Below are 24,169 nucleotides of genomic sequence, written 5' to 3'. Positions count from 1 at the left end.
GGAACAGAGGTGTGGAACTCTGCATACATGTTGCCTTGAAGATGTGTTAAGCTTGCAAGTGTTTTGAGTGTTTTCTTGTGTTAGATTTTAAATCTGAAATAGAATATACAGTTCTCATATTCTTTCCTCTGTGAACTACAAAAGTTGACTCTCTTTGCTAAATCAAAGGGGAAAATCAACATAAATTGACTAATATGAAAAATGAAACTTACTAGAAACGTTGTCCTCCATTTAGTAAATTTATACCTTCATTTGGTCATATACACTTTTAAAAATAAAGTCCCCTTCTTCTGAACGATGCTATTAGAGAACAAATTTTGGTTGCCAAAGACCCAAACACAAGAAGGTTCCAGAAAGAACATTTAGATAGATAGATATGAAAGGCATTATATGATAGATAGATAGATAGATAGATAGATAGATAGGAAAGGCTGTATATGATAGCAACAACAGGACCTGCTAAGGTCTGGACAACAGATGTTTAACATATTTTGAGCACTCATGTAACAGATATGTAACCCAATTTATGATAACTCTGCTTCACCGTGCATTTCAACTTACTTTACTTATGAAGTGCTGTCTGTCCATAGACAGAAAAAAAAAATGAAAATCACCGGGCGCTCACACCACACTGAAGAGTCAAAGTGGGAGGACTGGAACGCCAGAACATGAAGTCTGGCACAAGGGCACACCAACAACATCTCCATGGGCTTAAAAGAGTTGGCACTGCCAGCATTAATGGGTCTCTCTCACACTGTAAAGGTGCTATAAGGTGGACAGATGTGAAAGTCTAGATAGATAGATAGATAGATCGAACTGTATTTGTGCCCAAGCAGAGATTTGACTTTTTACAGGAGCTCTTTAAGTAAATAAATACAACACCATTCAGGGCTTTATGACAGAATAATCAGAGAGAAGCCTCTCCACTTGGAGGTGACCTAAAGGCACCTAAAAGACTCTCAGACTGTGAGAAACAAGATGGTATGATGAAATCAAGATTATCATCATTTCTGGTGGAAAGCAGGCACCCATCGTCACCTGTGCAATACTAGTCCAAAGATGAATCATAGTAGTGACAGCTGTGCAGTTGTGTTTCAGTGACAGGGACTGGGAGACTATACAGGTTTGACGAAAAGCTAAATGAAGCAAAGTGTAGTGATATCCATAATGAAACCTGTTCCGGGGTGCTCTGGACCTCAGACTGGACCACAGGTTCACCTTCCAACAGGATAATGACCCTAAGCACAAAGCAAAGACAATACAAGGTGCATCTCTGGCTTTGTACTTGAGTGGCCAAGTTAGAGCCCTGGACTTGAGCCAAATCAAATATCTGGAAAAATAACCCCCCACCAATTGTCTCCATCAAACTTGAAAGAGCTTATTAAGAGAAGAATGGCAGAATTTCCTAAAATCCTGGGGCCTCATGTATAAACGGTGCGTACGCACAGAAATGTTGCGTAAGAACTTTTCCACGTTCAAATCGTGATGTATAAAACCTACACTTGGCGTAAAGCCACGCACTTTTCCACGGTACCTCATGCCTTGTCATACGCAAGTTCTCCGCTCGGTTTTGCAAACTGGCGGCACCCAGCGTCAAAGCAGTGCTACTGTTCTTGTGTGATTACTCATTATTTTCATGACGCGGCTTTATAAATACACAGAAACTAACCGCATATTGTTTATTAGTGTAATGCATCTGATTGTAATTAACTCGTAACAATATAATGGTCCAGGGAACAGCCATAGTATTCCAAATGCCATAACTACTTTAGTGTTGTTACTCTCACTTCTATTTCTTCTTTTTCTTTCAGCTCCTCCCGTTAGGAGTTGCCACAGCGGATCATCTTTTTCCATATTTCTCTCACTGCACCACTCGGAGTATTTATATCACTGTATCTGAGTGTGAATCACAGCAGCAGCTAATCGGAAAGAGAATTATCGGTATACGGCATTAAGCACACGCTGTCTCTGCCACGGCAAAACGTTTCAAAGCCTTTCCTGTACGGACCTCGCCGTTCAGAAACAGTTTAATCCCAAGAACTTTAAATGCAGCCAATCAAGTGCTCCTTGTAGAACTGTTTGTACTTATAAGTACAATCACCCCACTGTAAACTTGCACTATAGTTATAATATCGCACAACCTGAGCCACTTTATAAAGCGCGTATTTACATATGATGACGATATCATTTTTAAGGTGAAATGCAGCAAAATATGTTTGTTAACTTATACAGATAAAACTTTAACTTCATTTAAATAATCTATATTCTTCACTGGGAGTGTCTTTAAGGATAGAATAATTAAACATGTACTACGAAGATATTTCAATGTTCTTAAACGCGTTTTGAAGAATCGCGCTAAGCTTACAGATGGCTTAACTTCTATTACAGAGCTGATTGTATGGCGATCGGTTACTTGGGGAAAGAAAAGCACTGACTGCAGTGACGGCTACGCCAATATATATTGAATATAAAACAGAAAGATAAAATAACAACACAGCTAAAAACGCAGCGACAAATTTCGGCAAAAGTTAAATGCTTGTGTCAAGAGCACGAGGCGGCTAGTGTCTGCAACATACGTGGTGTGGACGATTTTTCTCTCTTGAGTTATTGCCGAACAGAGTAGGAGTCTCACACCAGATAAAATTAATCAGTAAAACACACTTTATTGCACCTAGACTAGAGAAGCCCTCGTATAGGAAATTCTTTGCTTTTTTATAGCTTACAGAGTCGAGCAAAATGATATCATTATTTCCAAAAATAGAGGCGGCGGTACATATTTCTTACTGCTGACAAAATAAAAAAGAAGAAGTAACCTTATTTGGAGCTTTAAAAACAGGAACTATAATAAAAAACTGGTTAAAGAGCAGATTCTGAGACAAACAGGAAATACAGTAACAGACTTGTTGCTGGCAGATTCCTTTGACCTGCTCACCCAGTACACTCTGTACCTCACACAAGGGTATACATAGAAATGTCACATACACATTTTGTAACTGCTACATGTCACAGGGACAAGCTGTAACTGCTACATGTCACAGGGACAAGCTGTATTTTTCATTCCACACTCGACCCCTTTGAGCAGAAAAAGGAATCTGGCAGGTTAAACTTCGGAATCACTTTCAGGGGCCAAAAGAAAAACTTGTTCTTGACGTAGGAGGTAAGCTTTAGATAAAGTAGAACGGAACACACGAGCAATGAGACAGCGGACAAGAGGAAGTAAGCAGCAAGAGGCAAGAAGGAGCAGAAGAACTCCAACAGCAAGGGAGACAAAAATAGATTTGAACCATTGCCCCCAGGAGCCGAACATAGAGGTGAACCAAGAATCCCAAGGAGAGTCTAGGCCAGAGTTTGTGGTTAACTCATTAGAGAGAGAGGTGAGGCCAGCTAAAGCACGAGTAATTGAACCATCAGGGGCAGTATTGTTAGGAATGTAAGTGCAGCAAGTGTCACCAAACATTGCACAGACACCCCCTTTCTCAGCTAGGAGCATATCAAGAGCTAATCTATTTTGCCATGTTATCAAAGAAGTTTTATCCAATTGTTCGTGGATACCTCTAATGGCATCTTTAGTAAAATTTAAGAATCGCTGCTGGTTATAGTATAAATAATTAATCCAGTCAACATTTTTATTAACTGTTGACCACCAGAAAATAATGGATTCAAAACCAGCGGCAACCTGATCACGAGCTTTGTATTGATTTGGAACCCCTCTGGGGACTCCTATGGAATCTATGTAAACACCAGGGCCATGAAGAGTGTAAGAGTCCTCAGAGTGAGGGCCAGTGTAGGAGTCCTTAGATTGAGGGCTGGAGCGGGACGCGCGAAGAAAGATAGAAGAAGTTAAAGAGGGGGAAGAGAAGGGAGTGGGAGAAGGAAGAATACGGAATGGCATAATAAGTTGGACCGGGGCACAAGTACCTGACCAATTAACAGGAAGGGTATCGCGGAGTTGGGTGGGCTTACACATCCACCAAATATCAGAACGAGGAGTGGTGTGATTGTTAAGGAACACAGAGAAATTAAGGAAGGAAGTGGAATTGTAGATTTTAGAGCAAGAGGAGGAAAGGAGATGACCAACGTGACGGGAACTTGTTTGGGAGAAGCAAGTGTAATTTCCAGGAATGTATTCAAAAGCAGGAGGAGTCATTCTTGGAGAAGGGGAAAAGAGAGAAAAGAGAGAGCAGGAAGAATTCGGGAAATGGAAGGAGTATTAAAAGGGAAAGTAAACAAGGAAGAGAGTTGGAGGAGTTATGGGACAAAGGGAAGGGGGTGGTTGCGAGATGGGGACGAGCAGTGGCACATACATAGCAATCGGATTGATTGAGCTGACGAGCTGAATACAGGATCCATTGCAGCCAACGGTTCCGATCACCGTACCAGTTTCAACCTCGAAGGTGGATTCTATGGAAAGAACGGACAGAGAGGAGAATGGAGAAGTAGTATTGGAAGAAGAAGAAGCATTAAAAGAAGAAGAGGAAGATGAAGAGGAAGATGAAGAGGAAGATGAAGATGAAGAGGTAGGGGAAGTGGAATACACCTCAATCCTGAACTTTCCCAACAAATCTATACCAGAGACATAGGCACCAAGAATGTAGATGCCGGAATCATGTAAAGAAGCATTCTTAATAGTAACCACTAAAAGATTACAAAAAATAGGATGATTGCCTGTACAGGCTTCAGCATCGGGTGTCCTTTTATAATTGAAAAACGAGTCTTTAACCCATGTTGCGTAGCTTGTGTAGGGTTATACCCCCAGTCCTGGTTTCCGGTGTTAGCGAACACATCGCTCCATGAGCTACATTCTGGGACACAAACGTATTTTTGTGAGGAAGTCCAATCATGTGGAGAACCAGTACAGGACGCAACAGAACAAAAGTCCAGGGTAAAAGAATGAGTGGTACCCTGAGGAACTCGGAATCCTTGTGGTTCTCTGGGGGGAACAGGGATAGATAGAACGAAAAGGAAACGGATCAAAAGACAGAGGAATGGTGCCATCTTTTACAATGAGATGCGTGGATCCAGGCAGGTAATCCTTCAACTTTCACAGCGTGAGGGGTTGACAGAAGAACTTGAAACGGTCCTCGCCACCTGGGTTGGTGCCAGTGTTTCCTGCGGGTATCACGAACCAAGATCCAGGTTCCTAATGGGATAGGCGAATCCTCAGAGGGAGGGGTGGATCTCCAGGCTTGTTTCACTTGTTCATGGATCTCCTTCAGAGAGGCTCGGAGACCTGAAAGACTAGAGAGAAGGTCATTGTCCACAGTATGTAGGTTCACATTCCCTATGACCATGCCAACTGGCATGGGTCTACCGGTAAGAATCTCAAACGGCGATAGCCCCAATTGTCGGTGTGTCCGCCTCGTAGCCCCATCAGGGCCAGTGGAAGGGCATCAGGCCAGGAAAGATTTGTCTGCTCACAAATTTTTGCTAATTTTGACTTCAAAGTGCCATTGCATCTTTCAACTATACCTCCACTCTGTGGGTGATACTTACAGTAGTGGTGTACATTAATTTGGAGCCATGTGGTTAGTTCATTTATAACTGAATTCACAAAATGAGTCCCATTATCAGTCTGCAGTTTCTGGGGTATTCCCCATCGTGGGATAATTTCTTTTATTAACGCTTTAGCCACAGTTTTGGCATCATTATGCTTAGAAGGGAATGCTTCTACCCATCGGGAGAACACATCGACAATTACTAAACAGTACCGATATCCCCTTGACGGCGTTAATTCGATGAAATCCATTTGGAGATGCTCAAATGGTCCCATCGGATACGGGGTAACGCGGGACTTACCTGCTTCCCTTTTCCCACATTAAACCTTTGGCACAGCGCACATCTCTTACAAATTGATCTGCATAACTAGAAAACCCTACTGCTTCCCAATGCTTCTCAACATCCTGAATCATAGCATCTCTTCCAGCATGGTCCAGTCCATGAGCTATTTTCGCCATTCCTGGAAAGGAAGCTTTCGGAAGAAAAGGCTTATTAGTCTGACGGTGGGTCCAAACACCTTCAATCAAGGAGCCTTCCTTGGACCATTTCTTCTTCTCAAGATCCGTTGCCGAGCTCTGTAAAGAAATCATCTGGTTATCTTGAACCGACTCCGAACTCTGTTGGAAAAGAGAAACTGGAACATTATTACGAGCAGCTCGTTTAGCAAAGTAATCAGCCAATTCATTTCCTTTACTAATAGGATCCTGTTTGCCAGTGTGTGCCTGGCACTTCACAATAGCCAATTTAGATGGTTTAGTTATGGCATCCAACAAAGATTCAATTAACTTCTGATGTTGAATGGGCTTGCCAGTACTGGTCTTAAAACCCCTTAATTTCCATAATGCCCCATGATCATGACAGACTCCAAAAGCATAGCGAGAATCTGTATATATAGTAATTTCTTTTCCTTCTGACAGCTGACATGCTCGAGTTAGCGCTATTAGTTCAGCTGCTTGTGCACTGAGGCTAGAGGTAATTCGGTTAGCTTCCAGTAGGTGGTCCCCTTGGACCACAGCATAACTGGTCGACGGAGCTCCATTTTCTAATCTTAACGAACAGCCATCTACAAATACGCTTTCACCTGTTTCTAATGGAGTTTCCTGCAAATCAATTCTCGGCTTAACTTCTCGAGCAATCACTTCCTGACAATCATGCGGTTCTCCCTCCTCATTTGTCGGGAGTAGAGTAGCGGATTGAGGGTAGAACACCTTTCAATTGTGACATTTGAGAGAGTGCAAAGAACGTTCTGATAATGGATGGCTCTTGCTGTAGTTAGATGAGAAGTTTTTGCTTGTACTAAAATGGAATGAACTGCATGTGGGACTTTAACTGTCAGTGGACTCATGAGTACTATATCGGTGCTAGCTAAGACTGCTTCTGTGGCAGCAGCAACTGCTCTTAGACAAGGAGAAAGAGCAGCTGCAACGGGGTCTAATTTTTTCGAAAAATATGCAACTGGCCTTTGTTTGTCTCCATGTTTTTGAGTCAACACGGCATTCATATATCCCCCCTTTTCGTCCACAAACAAAGTGAATGGACGAGAATAATCAGGTAAACCGAGAGCGGGGGCAGAAAGGAGGGCAGTTTTTAGGTCAGAAAATGCAGTCTCAGCTTCAGGAGTCCAGGGAACGTGGCCAGATAAGGGAAGGCCGGGAGTGTTGGCCAGATCCTGCAGAGGCTGAGCACGTGCTGAAAAATTAAGGATCCATTGTCGACAATATCCAAGAATGCCTAGGACAGACATAACCTGTTGTTTAGTGACCGGTCTAGGAAGATTCTGAATGGTTGTAATGCGACTGGTGGAGAGAGCTCTTGTGCCATTGGCAATGTCATGACCTAAATATTTAACAGTTGTTTGCACCAATTGTAATTTAGCTTTGGACACTTTATGGCCATTTTCAGCCAAGAAAATAAGTAATTTCTTTGTGTCCTTTTCGCATGATTCCTGTGAATCACTGCAAAGCATGATATCATCAACATATTGAATTAATGTGGAACCACGGTCTGGCCAGAAACCCTCAAGATTTTGAGCAAGCGCTTGTCCATACACACAAGGAGACTCAGTGTAGCCCTGAGGCATAACAGTCCAAGTCCAACGGCGGTTTTGAAACGTAAAAGCAAACCAGAACTGAGAGTCTGGGTGAACAGGGACAGAGAAGAAAGCGTTCGCCAAGTCAATTACAGAAAAATATCGGGCGGAAGGTGGAATCGCGGAGAGAATAGTGGAAGGGTTAGGAACAATAGGGGCCCTTGGGAAAATAGCAGCATTGACTTGGCGAAGGTCCTGAACAAACCGCCAGGAACCATCAGCTTTTCTTACCGGCAAAATAGGAGAATTTACCGGAGAGTATGTAATTGGAATTATAGCTCCTCGTTTCACTAAATCAGAATGAACGGCAGAATGCCGGCCTCTGCCTCAGGAGACAGAGGATATTGAGCTCGATGTGGACGGAAGGAGGATTTTGGGTAGATCACCAGAGGTTCACAATGGGCTATTTTGCCAAAATCGTTTTTATCCTGAGACCATAGGCAGGAAGGGATATCTGCGAGCCAAGGAAATGAGGGAGAGAAACCTGTAAGGGAAATACAGAACATGAAGGGGAAGGTGTGCAAAGACTACGATTGACTAAAAAATTAGTTTGGAGAACAACCTTTGTAACTAAATGGTCAGAGGTGTCGAAGACACCAGGGCAACATATTGCCAATCTGTCCGGTCAAGACAGTGTTGAACCCAAGGTCCAATTTGCACCCACTGCGTGTCATGCGATTTGGCAAGAGAAATATGAGGGACGGAGCCACCCAAATAGTAAATCTGCTGAGAAAGGGTGAGATGAACAGATGCAGCAGCTTTGGTGGAGGACAGGAATAGACAAGGAACAAGTACATTTTCTGGTGTGGGAGCCGAAGAAAGAAAAGATTCCAACCAAGGGGCATCAACGTCAGCGGGGAAGTATTGAGCGGTACAGTGAAGGGTGTCAGGGACTTGAAGATGGGGGAACAAACAGGAAGGGAATGTACTAAGGGCCTTTAATAAAATGGTGTGTGGGGAAATGGAAAGAGTCCAAGCTGCAAAGGAAGGTGTTGGGTGAGATGATTGAAAAAGAATCATAGGGGTGGAGCAGTTAAAGCCTTTGGGGGTCATAGTAATCGATAGGGAAAGTTTAGTCATGAGGTCACGCCCAAGAGGTTAACTGGGCAAAGGGAATTAAGGAGGAAACGGTGTAATATGGATGGACCAGAAGGGGAACTTTGGACAGGAAGTGGGAGTGAGACTTTAAGGCAATGGGGTTGTCCAGAGGCTGTCAAAACAGTAATTGTGTCGTTCGAGGCAGGGACCTTAGCCAGAGAAAGAGTAGAGCGCGTAGCGCCAGTGTCAACTAGAAAAATAGTCTCTTGTCCATTAACATGCAGAGATAAAAGAGGATCATCCTCAGGATCCGCAGTCAAGAGAGGAAACATGGAGTGGCTAGAGGTCCCTAAAATTCCTAGGGCCAGCCTTGGTTTCCGGGAAACCGGTGTAAATTCATCTCCGGGGTAGTCAAAAGAGGCTTATTCTGACGATTTGGACAGTCTCTTTTATAATGGCCAGGCTGACCACAATTATAGCAATAGTAAGGAGTAGGGAGCTGTTGTTGTTGTTGAGAAGGATCTTGGAAAGAGGTAAAACCACCTCGACCCCGGCCGCGTCCTCTCCCTTGGAAGCCTCCCCGGGCACCGCGTGGACCGGTGACGCCTCCCCGTCCATCAGTGTAGTAATTGAGTTGCGCAGCCACCAACTTAGCTTGGGTCTGTTCTTGCTTGTGCAATGTCTGCCTTTCAGCATGTTCAGCATGTCGCTTAACCTCTTCAAAGGCAGCCGATTCCCAGCCAATGCATGAGATACGGACTTTAGATTGGATGTCTGAACGGAGACCGGAGACAAAAGGAGGCACGGCTGCACGACGTTGGTCCTCAGCCCGCTCTATGCCCGAATGGGTAGCCATCAAATCTCGAATCCTAAGTCCCCATTCCTCCACAGTCTCATCTTTTTTCTGTTTTGCAGCAGAAATCAAAGCCCAGTCAGTGCCCTTTTTATACTTTTCCTCTAAGTTCGCTTTCAATAGACTCCACTGAGTTTGAAAATCTGCCTCTCCGTACTGACCATCTCCTCGATGTAAAATCTCACGCCAAGTCCACGGCTGTCCATTACTATCAGTGCCATGATTAACAGAAGCCCAAGTTGGACCCAATTTACGACGAAGGACTTGTGTCCATTCGGCAGCGTTTGGTTTATACATGCTGTCCAACTGTTCTAATTGTTCAATAAATTTCAGTCCCCCTTCCTTTTTAGGGTCAACTAAGGAGCTGACCACCTCTTTTAGCTCACTTAAGTCCCAAATATGGGAAATGGAAATTGTCAAGGGATTCTGGTCACCAGTTGGTTGATTGGGATTATGCCGGGGATTAGGAATCTGTATTAATGGGAAAGCAGTAGAGGGAAGGAAATCGGGGTCAGGGGCAGTGGGGGAAACTGAAACAGAGGATTTAACGTGTAGGGGATTGAAAGGTGCTTCTATTTGGGCCCTTCTTCGTGTTGTAACTCCTCCTCGGTGTACGATAGGGAGCTCAGGTTTTTGTTCTGGTGGGTCCTCCTCTACCTCCTCCTCCTCTTGGACCCTCCCGGAAAATCATAGGGTGGGGGTTCGGGAACATGAGTCCCAGAACCATATAATATAGGGTATAGACGTTTCTGTTTCTTTTTCTTTTTAGAATGGTTGTCAGGTGGTTGGGCTGTTTGTAAAGCTAAAAGCAAGTCATCCTTCTCTTTTTTGACCTTACTTTCATTGGCTCTCAGAACCTCATTCTGTCTAGTGATCGCCTCTAAATTTCGATCTTTTATAACCAATTCCCATCTATCAAACATATCCATGCGATACGGACCTCCCTTGCAACAACCTTGGGTATTTCTACACAATATTTTCCTTATTTCCTGAATCTCACTCGTATCACCGGTGCCGTTTACTGGCCAACGCCCACCGCTCTGTTTATTCCACTTCTTACATGCCTTTTTAAAATCTAAGCCTGTCTTTTTCTCAATTAGTTTCCTAGGTGACCCATTTTTCCGCGACGTCTGTTGATCCTCCGAAAACAGTCCTTCCAGTATAAAGTTAGACCCATCAGACCCCTGCTTAACTTTTTTACTACTAGCGGAACCCATTTTCTTTTATTGTCCTAGTTTCTTCCCTGAAACTATATCTTTTATTTCTAGTTTCTTTACCTGAAACTATATTCAGTGTACACTGTTCTTTTCCTACTCGATTTCCTTTTCTCTTAAATTACCTAACTGTTAACCGTCTTTGTCCGTGACTGACCTTTGACGGGCAATGGGCTCTTTTCCTTAGGTGTGCCACGCACCTTGTAACCGTCCCAATGCCTATCCCACTAATATCCCAGTTCGGACTCCTACATCCTTTCCCAACAGTTAATTAAAAACCTCGAGTAGATAATTAATATCCTGGGCCGCTAGTGTCAGTTTAAAAAACTGTCAGTTACTTATCACTCTTATCATACCCACCACCAAGGAAACCCCCGACGGTACTTACCTAGTCTAGGTATTTAATCTGGTGCGCAATGCAGAGTACTCCACTCGGAATCAGGAGGAGACCGGGACTTCTCACTCAGAAGCCGTCCTAGGACAGGGCAGTCCTAACTTTTGCCGGAACTGCTTTTCACTGCTGCCGGAGCTCACAGGCAGTCTGCTTCAAAGAAGACAGATCCGTAAGGCGGGTACCGATCAAGGAGTCAGCCGATCGTCTCCCGCCCGCTCGGGCCAAAAACTGTGGACGATTTTTCTCTCTTGAGTTATTGCCGAACAGAGTAGGAGTCTCACACCAGATAAAATTAATCAGTAAAACACACTTTATTGCACCTAGACTAGAGAAGCCCTCGTATAGGAAATTCTTTGCTTTTTTATAGCTTACAGAGTCGAGCAAAATGATATCATTATTTCCAAAAATAGAGGCGGTACATATTTCTTACTGCTGACAAAATAAAAAAGAAGAAGTAACCTTATTTGGAGCTTTAAAAACAGGAACTATAATAAAAAACTGGTTAAAGAGCAGATTCTGAGACAAACAGGAAATACAGTAACAGACTTGTTGCTGGCAGATTCCTTTGACCTGCTCACCCAGTACACTCTGTACCTCACACAAGGGTATACATAGAAATGTCACATACACATTTTGTAACTGCTACATGTCACAGGGACAAGCTGTAACTGCTACATGTCACAGGGACAAGCTGTATTTTTTTTTCATTCCACAGTGGCCATCCACCGTGCATGACATTGGCGGGCGAAGGAGCCACCGATTCTTCCTCTGCCCAGTGCCTCCACAAGCTTAGAGCCGCCCCTGAGTACTGCTGCAATAAATTATTTCATCGAAGTGAAACACATGTTTAATAACGTGCTTTAACTCCTATCATCATGAAAATGACATCACGTATACATCTCAGTATTTTAGTTATTCAGAGAGCTGTAATATCATGAATGTAATGGACTCTGTGTCCAGTTAGAGGAAGAGAGCCGGTTTAAGAAGCAAGTAGTGATTCACACACATAGAGCACATAGAAAATCAAATACAAAACAAAGTATTTAACGTGCTACTTTAATTACGATGTGATTTTAGAAACTGGTTAATTAAACAATTTTAAGATGAATTTTATGATGTTCTACTTTAATGACAATAAACTACTTGATTAAAGTGGAAATGTCGAGATTGAAGTTGACATTTCGTGCTTTTTCCTCACTGTGTGCCTTTTTTCTCTGTACCCTAATAAGCTTTCATATGACACTCAGACAGTGGGCTTACAACTCGGCTTTCCACGGCGACTTTAATATGTGTCTTCTTTTTTATTTCCGGCACTGTGCGATTTTGTGGATGTGAGCTTTCATGTTTCTCCAACACGCTATGTCACTCGATCAGCTTCCTTTTGTTGATTATACCACGGTTTATTTGAACAAATACAGTAGTATGTTTTTCCTTTGCCTCCACTTGGTATTCGCTGAAATTCTTATGTTTCCCCCCGTGCTTTTCCCATTGTCTTTTCACAAAAGGCTGCGCTTAAGGGCGATTTATATTGATTTGCATATTCAAAGAGGCGTAATTCTGGGAGGATTTGGGGCGTTACATAATACGCGTGCACGAGCGTTAGTTTTCACGCTGATCGGGATTTATGTAGCGGAAGAACGTGGAAGTTGGAGTACACACAGATTCTTGCATCTGGATTTTTCTGTGCGTAAGCACATTTCGGCTTTTGTGCTTACGCCATGTTATAGTGCGAGTTCTACACACGGCGTTATACATGAGGCCCCTGGTGTGCAAAGCTTGTGGTGTCTACCTAAGAAGACTCCAGGCTGTAATCACTGCCAGAAGTGCTTTAATTAATTAAATGGTCTAAATACTTGTATCAGTGTGATATTTTAGTTTTTATTTTTATAATTAGCAAAAATTTCAAAAATCTTATTTTGAGATTATCATTTTTGGGTATTGAGTGTTGCTTGATGATGGAAAAAATGAAGGTAATTTATAAGGCTGTAACATAACAAAATGTGTAAAAACTAAAAGGTCTGAATACTTAGTGAAGGCACTGTAGTTTAATTACTTGGCTACCTTCTGAATCTGTCGTAATTCTCTTTAGTAGATATTGGTTTCTGGTAGTCAAGGTGTTGGAATGTAAACCACAAAATGGCTAGTGTGTAATGGTGTTACATAACACATTTAAAGAATAGCTTTCTTTGCTAATTCCTGTTTATGCTCAATTCTATTGTGCATGTATTTTCACACCTCATGGTTTGTTTGTCATTTTTGTCGTGTTGTGTTGTGTTATAGTCACCATTGTCAGAACGTCTGGCTAAGAATTCTGGAAGACAGCTGTAAAAAGAGAATCACAGTGTGTGAAAGAAGATTGGCCGACCTGTGATTTTATAGGACAATTTCAATGGGGGAAATAATGATGTGATACGTGTGGTAATTTAAATCAAACCGATGTTCCTTCGGTGTGTAGTAGACGTTGTATTCATGTGTGTTAGCCACTGTTATCCCTAATTATAGGTTTGTGCACTCATAGCTTTGATAGCATTAATAAGTTCTTTTTTATTCTGCTACATACACTTTGCGATGTGCCTGGGTCATATATGACTAAAATATTTAGTTCAAAAGGTAAACAACTGTTATTGCTAATACTGTGTACTTTTTTATTTTATACACTTTGAGATGTGGCTAGGGTCAGATATGACAGAAATGTTATTTTTTTATTTCAAAGGTGGAAAAAAAGTATTGCTACTACCTTCTGTTCAGTTATAGCATTTTTATTGTTTTTTTCTGCACTTTTTAATGTGTCTGTGTCAGATGTGACCAAATTTAAAAGGGAAACAATGAATACACATGACTTCTTTTTCAATCCATTCATGTTGGCCTGAAATTTGTTATTACATGCTGTTAACGGCCACTGAAAATGTGTGGCAAATATATATATATATATATATATATATATATATATATATATATATATATATATATATATATATATATATCAAATGAGGAGGAGGGGGTATGTGTTTGTAAGAGGGTTGGATTAGTAAGGTGGGCTTTGGAAGGTATTGGCCTTAAAGTCTTTTTTATTATTTGGATGTTCTTCTTTTTAAGCCTGCATATGCTGGGTTCACGTCCAAGTGACTGTTAATGGCATTTTCATTTGATAGCCACGATTCAGCCAGCTCTCTGGTATTTGCCCTGAATCTTATTTGCTCCCAGCAAACTGGTGTCGGCATATATCGGAGACCATGGCATCTATTACTTATTTTCTCTTGTGTAACAAGACCTTAACAAAGGCTTTGTTTGGTCTTTATAACACTTATAAAACATCAGTAAATGGGTTATTCATCTCTGTGTTGTGTAGCATATTGACATGATAATAAAATTACTTGCTAATATGAAGGATTCACAGGCATTATAATAAATAAGTAATATCAAGAGGAATGTGTCTCAGTTAAGCCTACCTCAGACCACTCCAAAGTGATATGCTGGGACAGGAGTTAATGAGATGAACTAACACCTTTTATCTCTTCCCTCCAGAACCTCAAACAGAAGCCTTAACCTTCACTTCCAGTATATTCCCTACCAGTGACGTCACTTCCAATTCCACTCCGCTGGACACACCCCTTCTTCCTCAACAGCTATAAAAACAGTCATTTTCCCTCACTCCTCAGTCCAATTTTGGACATACTGTAGTCTGAAATGACTACTCGGCTCAAGTTTTTCTTCCTAGGAATTTGAATAATATATAATATATATTGTCACACATGCATATGGGAGACAGTTTACGGGCTCAAAAAGTTGTATTTCTCCAATGGACCAAGGGTTGGCGCTGCCCTCTAACTCTCTTCTTCCTCAGCATACCTACAGGAGAATCAGCATTTTACTTGTTCTGGTCCTCAGAAGACTTCACTTATCTCTTCCTCTACTGTGTCTCCAGATCCTGCCTCCTCATGACGTCACTTTTGGTTCTAAGACTACACCCATATATTACATCTTTTCCTGTCTGTCACACACACACACATACATACATATATATATATATATATATATATATATATATATATATATATATATATATATATATATATATATATATATATATATATATAACTGCTCAAAAAATTAAAGGAACACTTTGAAAACACATCAGATCTCAATGGGAAAAAGAAATCCTCCTGGATATCTATACTGATATAGACTGGGTAATGTGTTAGGAACGAAAGGATGCCACATCGTTTAATGGAAATGAAAATGATCAACCTACAGAGCCCTGAATTCAAAGATGCCCCAAAAATCAGAGTGAAAAAATATGTGGCAGGCTAGTCCATTTTGCCAAAATTTAATTGCAGCAACTCAAAATTGTACGCAGCACTTTGTATGGCCCCTGTGTTCTTGTATACAAGCCTGACAACATCGGTGCATGCTTCTAATGAGATGACAGATGGTGTTGTGGGGGATCTCCTCCCAGATCTGGACCAGGGCATCACTGAGCTCCTGGACAGTCTGAGGTGCAACCTGGTGGCATTGGATGGTCCAAAACATAATGTCCCAGAGGTGTTCTATTGGATTTAGGCCAGGAAAGTGTGGTGGCCAGTCAATGGTATCAATTCCTTCATCCTCCAGGAACTGCCTGCATACTCTCACCACATGAGGCCAGGAATTGTCGTGCACCAAGAGCCACTGTACCAGCATAGGGTCTGACAATGGGTCCAAGGATTTCATCCTGATACCTAATGGCAGCCAAGGTGCCTTTGTCAAGCCTGTAGCGGTCTGTGTGACCCTCCATGGATATGCCTCCCCAGACAATCATTACCCCACCACCAAACTGCTCATGCTGAATGATGTTACAGGCAGCATAATGTTCTCCATGGCTTCTCCAGACCCTTTCACATCTGTCACGTGCTCAGCGTGAACCTGCTCTCATCTGTAAAAAGCACAGGGCACCAGTGGTGCATCTGCCAATTCTGGTATTCTATGGCGAATGCCAATCGAGCTGCATGCTGCTGGGCAGTGAGCTCAGGGCCCATTACAGGACATGGGGCCCTTGGGTCACCCTCATGAAGTCTTTCTGGTTGTTTGGTCAGAGACATTCACACCAGTGGCCTGCTGGAGGTCATTTTGTAGGGCTCTGGCCGTGCTCATCCTGATCCTCCTTTCCCAAAGGAGCAGATACTGGTCCTGCTGATGGGTTATGGACCTTCTATGGCCCTCTCCAGCTCTCCTAGAGTAACTGCTTGTCTCCTAGAATCTCCTCCATGCCCTTGAGACTGTGCAGGGAGACACAGCAAACCTTCTGGCAATGGCACGTATTGATGTGCCATCCTGGAGAAGTTGGACTACCTGTGCAACCTCTGTAGGGTCCAGGTATCGCCTCATGCTACCAGTAGTGACACTGACTGTAGCCAAATGCAAAACTAGTGAAGAAACAGTCAGAAAAGATGAGGAGGGAAAAATGTCAGTGGCCTCCACCTGTTAAACCATTCCTGTTTTGGGGGTCATCTCATTGTTGCCCCTCTAGTGCATCTGTTGTTAATTTCATTAACACCACAGCAGCTGAAACTGATTAACAACCCCCTCTGCTACTTAACTGACCAGATTAATATCCCATAAGTTTCATTGACTTTATGCTATACTGTGATTAAAAAGTGTTCCTTTAATTCTTTTGAGCAAGTGGCGTCGTTAGGAGGCAAGTTCTTCTAATGGTCTGCAGAGGGAATAGAGGAGTAAGTGTTAGAGGACAGCACCAACCCCTGGTCCAGCTGAGAAACACATTTATTTGAGCCCATAAACAGTCTGGCAGGCGCAGGAATGACAGCTCCACAAAAGGGAAAAGTTGGGGCACTAACAGGGAAGTCCTGTTTAATGTCCAAAATTATAATAAAAAATAAATGCTCTTGGGTGTCTATGTCCCACAAATTCAGGGCTGAAAAATCAAATTAAAACATTCGGCTGGTTAGTTAAAAGTTGGCTCACTCTGTAGCAGAGCTCCATCTGGCGGTTAGGTTCTGCCAAAAATGATACCTTCTTCCGTGAAGCTCTGGTTTTTAAGGAGGGTGAACTGGTAGGGGCAGAGTCAGTTGTCCTCACCTGGGCAGTTTCTTGGCACTATGGAGAGAGGAGAGAGAATCCCGGGGGGTTGTTATACAGTATACCTTGACCGATCTTGTAAGGAGCTCCTCCAATGAATATGTGTGACCATATATGTACAGACACATTATGTATTATATACACAGTATGTGTAGGTGCAATATGTGAATATACATACATATTTATGTATATACACAAACACACTCTGACATTGGGCATTTCTAATATTATTTCTTTTTCCTGACATCAGTCAAATGTTTTTGACTTAGTGAGACTCACTATCTATTGTTAACAGCTGAATAAGAAAAAAAAAGAATTTTAAAAATGTTAACCATTTAAAATCAAGACAACAAAGTGTATTCTATTAAGAGCAGTAATTGGCAGAATATTAAGAAAGTGGCTGAAATGAAAACCTGCTGTAACGGCAGTGCTCCAGGAACTGAGTTAGAGACCCCTGATTTAAAGTGTGGAGACTGAGCCACTAGGGGTCAGTCTCTGTTTGTAATCAAAAGTCAGATATTTGCTAACCAGCTTAGTCCTGAAGAGGGTCACAGAAGGTACTGGACCTTATCCCAGCTATCATAGGGTGCAAGGCAGGAACAAACCCTGGACATGACGCCAGTCCATTGCAGTGAGAACACACACACACACACACTGCCCAACAACACACTAGGGCCAATTTAGTATCACCAGTTCAGCTAACCTGCATGTCATTGGACTGTGGGCGGAAACTCGGAGGACCTGCAGTAAACCCACACAAACACGCATGGAGGAACCAGGACGAGAACCCTGGTCACCTTATTGTGAGGCATTACCCTTGTAATCAAAGCTGACCAAAGCATTGGTATATCTAGCGGGTAGTTTTGTGGTCAGGTTTCAATGGTAAACGTTGGATGGCATCAGTAAAGGCAAACCTCTAATCCAATAACTTTAAAGAATATTCATGAGATGTCAAGTTATGTCATTCTCTAACCCAATTAATCCTGTCCACGGTTGGGCAAGAGTTTATTCCAACTCCCAGTCCACACACACACAGCCATGAAATACACACTAAGAACAATTCCCCTAATGTAATACCTGTAAGATGTCCGTAATAAAAATAAATTACTGAATTCACATTTGATAATTCACATTTTTAGCATTGTTTTACGGTGAGTCTTTGTTATTACCTGCTTGTGGTTTCTTTAAGAAAAAAAAAGATGTTCTAGCTAAATTTAAGCATTTTTTTCTGTATGTGTTACCTCAATATAGTTTGCACTGTAAATCTTTTTTTATTAATTACAATTTGAATATACACAATCAAGCCAGTGTAGACACAAACACAATGCTTTGACCTTCCAGGCTCCTTTTAATCTTACAGCACCTTCAATTCTTATGAGATGAATGCATGGTGGTCTAAATATATGAGATTAAGAAATTAGAAATTTTTACATAATTATTTTGACAGCTGTCTAAAGCAATTAATCATTTAACACTGTGAGGGCATCATGCCAAAAAAATGAGCTAATTAGCAATAATTGTTGTGACACAAATTGACAATCTTAACAATGACTTTGTATTGACAATCCATTCTTAACACTATCACTTTTAAAATAACCAGAGGGGGTCTCAGAGTGTACAGCGAAATTGCTGTCCTTTACATCAACCAGCATTAGCTCTGATCACTAGATTAGAAACTTCTAAAAGAAGGCGATTTGTTTTAAATGTTTTGTTAATTTAGTCAATGATTTGCATAAGATTTACCACACATTTCATGTAATTAAGAGCTCAGGCATTTCCAATCACTGTACTTTAAAGATTTACATGTTTTGCAAACTAAGATAACAAAAAGTAGAATATCCGCTTATATCCAAAATCCATTAAATAGTACTATAATAAGAAACAATGTATGAAAATCTTGAATAAATAATTAATTAGAATGAGGTGAGAAAAAAATATTTTGCAGAGCCACTGTTTAGGATTCAGAAACTAAAGAGGCATGTAGGGAGAATTTAGGCAAGCAGGATTAATTGCCAGGGATTTTAAAAAACTTTCTAGTGAAAGAACTATTATAATATAATCAATTTTCATAGATTCCTTCTATCAGAATTCACCTTTTTGATCAAATGTAAAAGATAGAGAAAATCGATGTCACCTATTATACTACATAATGAAATGCTTTTTAAAACTGAGCAAACATTATAGGAAGTGGCAACAAGAGGCAAAAGTTTGAATTAATATAAACAATCCTAATCCAGGATGTTCATGAGAAATGATTTACTTCATGAGGTAGAAGTTCATAATAAACAGAAAAGTTGTGTCAGATATTTGAAATATTAAAATGTATGCTTCAGTTTAAATATTTAAAGTATAGATGTTATCAACTATTATAGAAATTTGTCATTTTTCACATGCTGATGGAGGTCCTTTGACAGCTAGATCTCTAATAAAGGATCAAAACTCAAAAGTAACAACATATTCATAATCACTGACTTTAACACGATACCCCACATGCTTATGTTTGAAATTTGTCATTTTCGACCTTCTGGGGTGGATCTTAGAGGGCTAGGACCAACAGTAAAAAATCAAATGTCGAAGATAAGGTCAAATCTGTGATCCGCAACCTCGAAATAGCATAAAACGATACTCCACAGGCCTGTATTACCAGTTCGCATTTTTTAAAAGTTTTGTGAAAAGGAGTAACTTTGATCCCTCACATCTCATTAGGGGGTGAACCACTGGGATCTGTCGATGTGGCATGCAAATCTGCAAGTCCTTCTCATTATTTTTGCTGGAGACACCTATAGGTTTACTCTTTATCATAATTTTGTTATTTCCTGCAGAAAATATGGTTCAAAATGGCCTAAAAAGTAGGGTTTTTCAGACCAAAAATAGGGAGGAATCCCGAAACGCTCAGCCTCTTGCATAGCTAGTATGGGACCTAGCCGGGACGCCCCTTCTTCATATGTCACGGGGGAGCAATCACGGGCGTCTCAGTACCTCCCCCGGGATTCTTGGTGGCAACCTCCCTGGCTGACGATGGTGCCTCAGTTTCCCGCAGGACTCCATGGGAGATGGCGTTCTACACAGCCCTGTTGGGATCTGGGGTGGCCACCAGGTGGTGCTGTTTGGGTCCCTGAGCCGGCCTGGACAACTATACAGCCCCACCTGGAAGTGCAATCAGAAATAGGTGATCAAGCACCTGGAGCACTTCCAGGTGGGCTGTAAAAAGGGCCAGCAACCACCACTCAGGAGACAGTATCGGGAGGAAGAAGACGAGGTTGCCAGGGAGGAGTGGTGGTGCCAAAACGGGAGTGTTGTTTTGATTTAAGTGCTTTGGGACTGTGTTAGGCCTGTGGGGTTCATGGGGATGATGTGCCCCACGGGTGAAGAAAAATAAAGTCTTCTTGTGTTTTTACACGTGCCTCAGAGTGAGTCTGTGCCGGGTTGGGCGCTATACAGTATTCTAATTCACACTAGAAATCAATACATATCAAATAGTTTAACAAATGTTGGAGTTTCCTTCTATCAGTGAGTCAGGATACACTGGACAAAAAAAGGAAATTATTTTGAAATGTGTTTGTAAGTAATTATTATGAACACAAAAAGCAGGAACAAAAGACATTATTAACAGAGATCTCTACATCCATTTCCTGAACAGGGTTGCAGGAAAGCTGAAGCCAATCCCAAAGGCAGGAACAATCCCCATACACGACTCCAGTCCATTGCAGGCTGAACACACATCCACACCCGGGACAGTTTTAGCAATGCCAGTTCACCTGAACTGCATGTCCTTGAACTGTGGGAGGAAACAGGAGCATGGGAAGAACATGCAAACTCCACGCAGAGAGCACCCAGAATGTGAACCCCAGTCTACTTGCTCAAGAGTGGCATTGGGGGTGGCAAGTGGGGCGACCGCCCCAGGCCCCGCACCTAATTGGGCCCTGCTTTTGAGGTCCACGTGTCCTGTTTGAGCGGATGTGTCAAATTATATTCTCCAATATACTGTATATATATATTTAAGATGCTGTGATGATGCGGGTTCAGCTTCATGCTCCCATCGGCTGTTTGGGAGCCCTTGAACCCAACACTGTCGATAGTTATAACCGAGATGAGCTAGACAGTGAGGCAATAACAATGGAGCTAGGGGATGGTGTATAAAAGTGCAAAAGTGCTTTTATTAAAAACAGTCAACAATAAAGCAGTGATTCAAAAGTTCAAAAAGATCTTCATTAAATAAATAATCCAAAAAACAGAAGTGAAGTGGATTTTAAAACATTAGAAAAATCTTCTGTTCTTAGCATAATTCTTTTTTTTTGTAAAAACTTGATTACTATGTATTGATTATAATAAAATTAATAAATAAAAAAAAAAAAAAAAGAAAAATCTTCTATAAACAACGAGATTAAAAACATGCTGGAAGCTGTCCTTAAACATCAATAAGCCCGGTGCATCCTGCTCCTTCTACTGGCGGCCCCCTACTTCTCCCATCTGGACTCCTCAATAGAGGAGTCGCCATACATGCAGCTGACCTACTTTGTGCCTGCTTCTGCTGTTCTGAATGCCTCACCGATCCTTGGCTCCAGTTGGCTCCTCCGGACAGCGACTTGGGAATTCCCGCACAACCAAGGCTCTCACGCAGGGGACACCACGTCCCAAGTCCCAACTCCCGCTGCCTTCCACAGAGAGTCACCCGCCTTCTGGTCACTCCCGCCCTCCAAAGCAAACTCTGTGGGAGCGACCACAACTACTACTTCCCCGGGTGTCGGCCAAACACCCAGGCTGCCTGCACCGACTTGCTTGTTCGCTTCCTGCAACCTCCGTTTCCTTCTCTCTTTCTCTTTCCTTTCTTTTTTCTTGTTCTTCCTAACTGACTTGTGCTTCTATATATTGAGGGGGGCCATAGCAGCTGCAGCACATTAGCAACCCCAGGAACAACCACCGATGTGGGCAGTCCCTCACCTGTGCACCACACAAGCGCGGTGATTATTTATTTAAAAACAACTGGCCTCTGCTGAGAGAGCTGTGGACCCAAAACACCACAGATGCTTCTAAGAGGATCCCATTTAAAATCCCTCTTCAAGGTCAAAATCTGTGCATGTACGCCTTTGACACCATTCCATATTCCACCTTAAAAAGGATTGTGTGTATAATACCTTCCTAAAATAGGTATGGCCCATTAGTTGTTGGGTTGACTTCTCCTATCTATAGAAAAAGACATTGCATTCAGATTAGACTATGATGATGTCATCAACAACTTTTCCAATCAGAAGGCAAGAAAAGTGGATTTTTGTCTCTGAACCTTGAAACCGGTAAGAGATTTCATGATGATACCTCTACGTTAATTTAACACTTCCAGTCGAAACACTGAAACTCACATTTTATTTGTAGGCCATAAACATGTCCGAATATTAATGTACAAAAACCATGTATTGCTAATGACATCATCGTGAGTTTTGACTATGACATCCTGCATATCGAGACTCAGAGTATACTTGCAATTTGGGTACTTTTCTAGTAGAGGCCCTGCTAATTTCCACATAACACCGCATCGCATATCGTGATATTGTCATGAATTATGAATTGCACTTTTTTAATTGATTGTATCTTTATATTTTGATAAAGTCCATGTGTTATCTTGCAAAAATTTAGCTGAAGATTAAGAGGTGACATGATTGAAGTGTTTAAAATTATGAAGGGAATTAGTACAGTGGATCGAGACTTGTACTTTAAAATGAGTTCATCAAGAACATGGGGACACAGTTGGAAACTTGTTAAGGGCAAATTTCGCACAAACATTAGGAAGATTTTCTTTACACAAAGAACGACAGACACTTGGAATAAGCTACCAAGTAGTGTGGTAGACAGTAAGGAGGAGGAAACAAGTGGATAGGACTGGCGAGCTTTGTTGGGCTGAATGGCCTGTTCTCGTCTAGAGTGTTCTAATGTTGTAATGTAATGTATTGTAATGAGAAAATCCGGTGTATGTTAACATTATTTTTATTAAATTCATGTGCAAGTTTATACAGTCCACACATATCGTTAACAGCATTTGACTTAACCGGTCCCGCATGGGGTTGGTCAGCCCTAGGTCCCATACACCCCTAAGGCCGCCTCTGTCCTTGCTGCATGCAGGGCAGCAGCGCTACCATTGCACTACTATGAAGCCCTATTAACAATAGTATGATTTTACATTCTGATTTTGTGTTTTTCACTTCTGTTATTATTACATCTTATGTGTAAGGAATTGCAGTTCTGCCATATATTATTTTTAAAAGTTCTGTTTGGCTTGTGTGGTGAATTTTATTTATTTTTTGCTATTGGTTACATCATTATAAGTGTATTGGATCTCCATCCTTGAAATATGGCAGAAAAAGTGAATGTTTGATAATCTCTGGAATGAGCTGTTAGCTTTGTATAATACTGTCTGGATTTTATCAATACTTTGGGGCTGAAAACCTTTATTCCATATTCTAATTGATGACTTGATTCATGTAGTACTGTGACGAAACCCTTGCATGGTGCTTTCTGTGAAGCCTACTTATCAGGTAAAAAGAGCATGGGACAGATGATATATACAACAGCACAATTTCCATGTTAAAAATATTGTATTATGTTATGCATATTGTGAACATAAGTGTTATGACAATGTTAAGAAGCTGGCATGTAAAATAAAAATTAAAAGTAAGTCTCAAAAGGCACAAAAACATGCAGCATAGATATTTAAAATTGAAAGCAGCTATTGATGCCAAAATCCTTGATGGGTTCTATCATTAGCCTGACATAGGAGCCTCATGGATGATTATTTTATAGTGTTGTTACATGATTGCAAAGGAATAGCTGCCTTAACCTACCGGCTCCTGATGAACACTAAAGGAACATCAATATTGTAGTGCAATCACCATGTGCCAATATGGATTTTCATTCTTTACATGGCTTACTATCCTCTAAAGAACCAGCCCCTGTTGCTGCACAAGTTGTAATTTATTTACGACTTTAGCAGGCTTTCCATTTTTATGGGCAGCTGGCTC

This window comes from Polypterus senegalus, chromosome 15 (genome assembly GCF_016835505.1).
Source record: "Polypterus senegalus isolate Bchr_013 chromosome 15, ASM1683550v1, whole genome shotgun sequence".
Classification (NCBI taxonomy): Eukaryota; Metazoa; Chordata; class Cladistia; order Polypteriformes; family Polypteridae; genus Polypterus; species Polypterus senegalus.
This window is presented reverse-complemented; position numbering follows the sequence as displayed.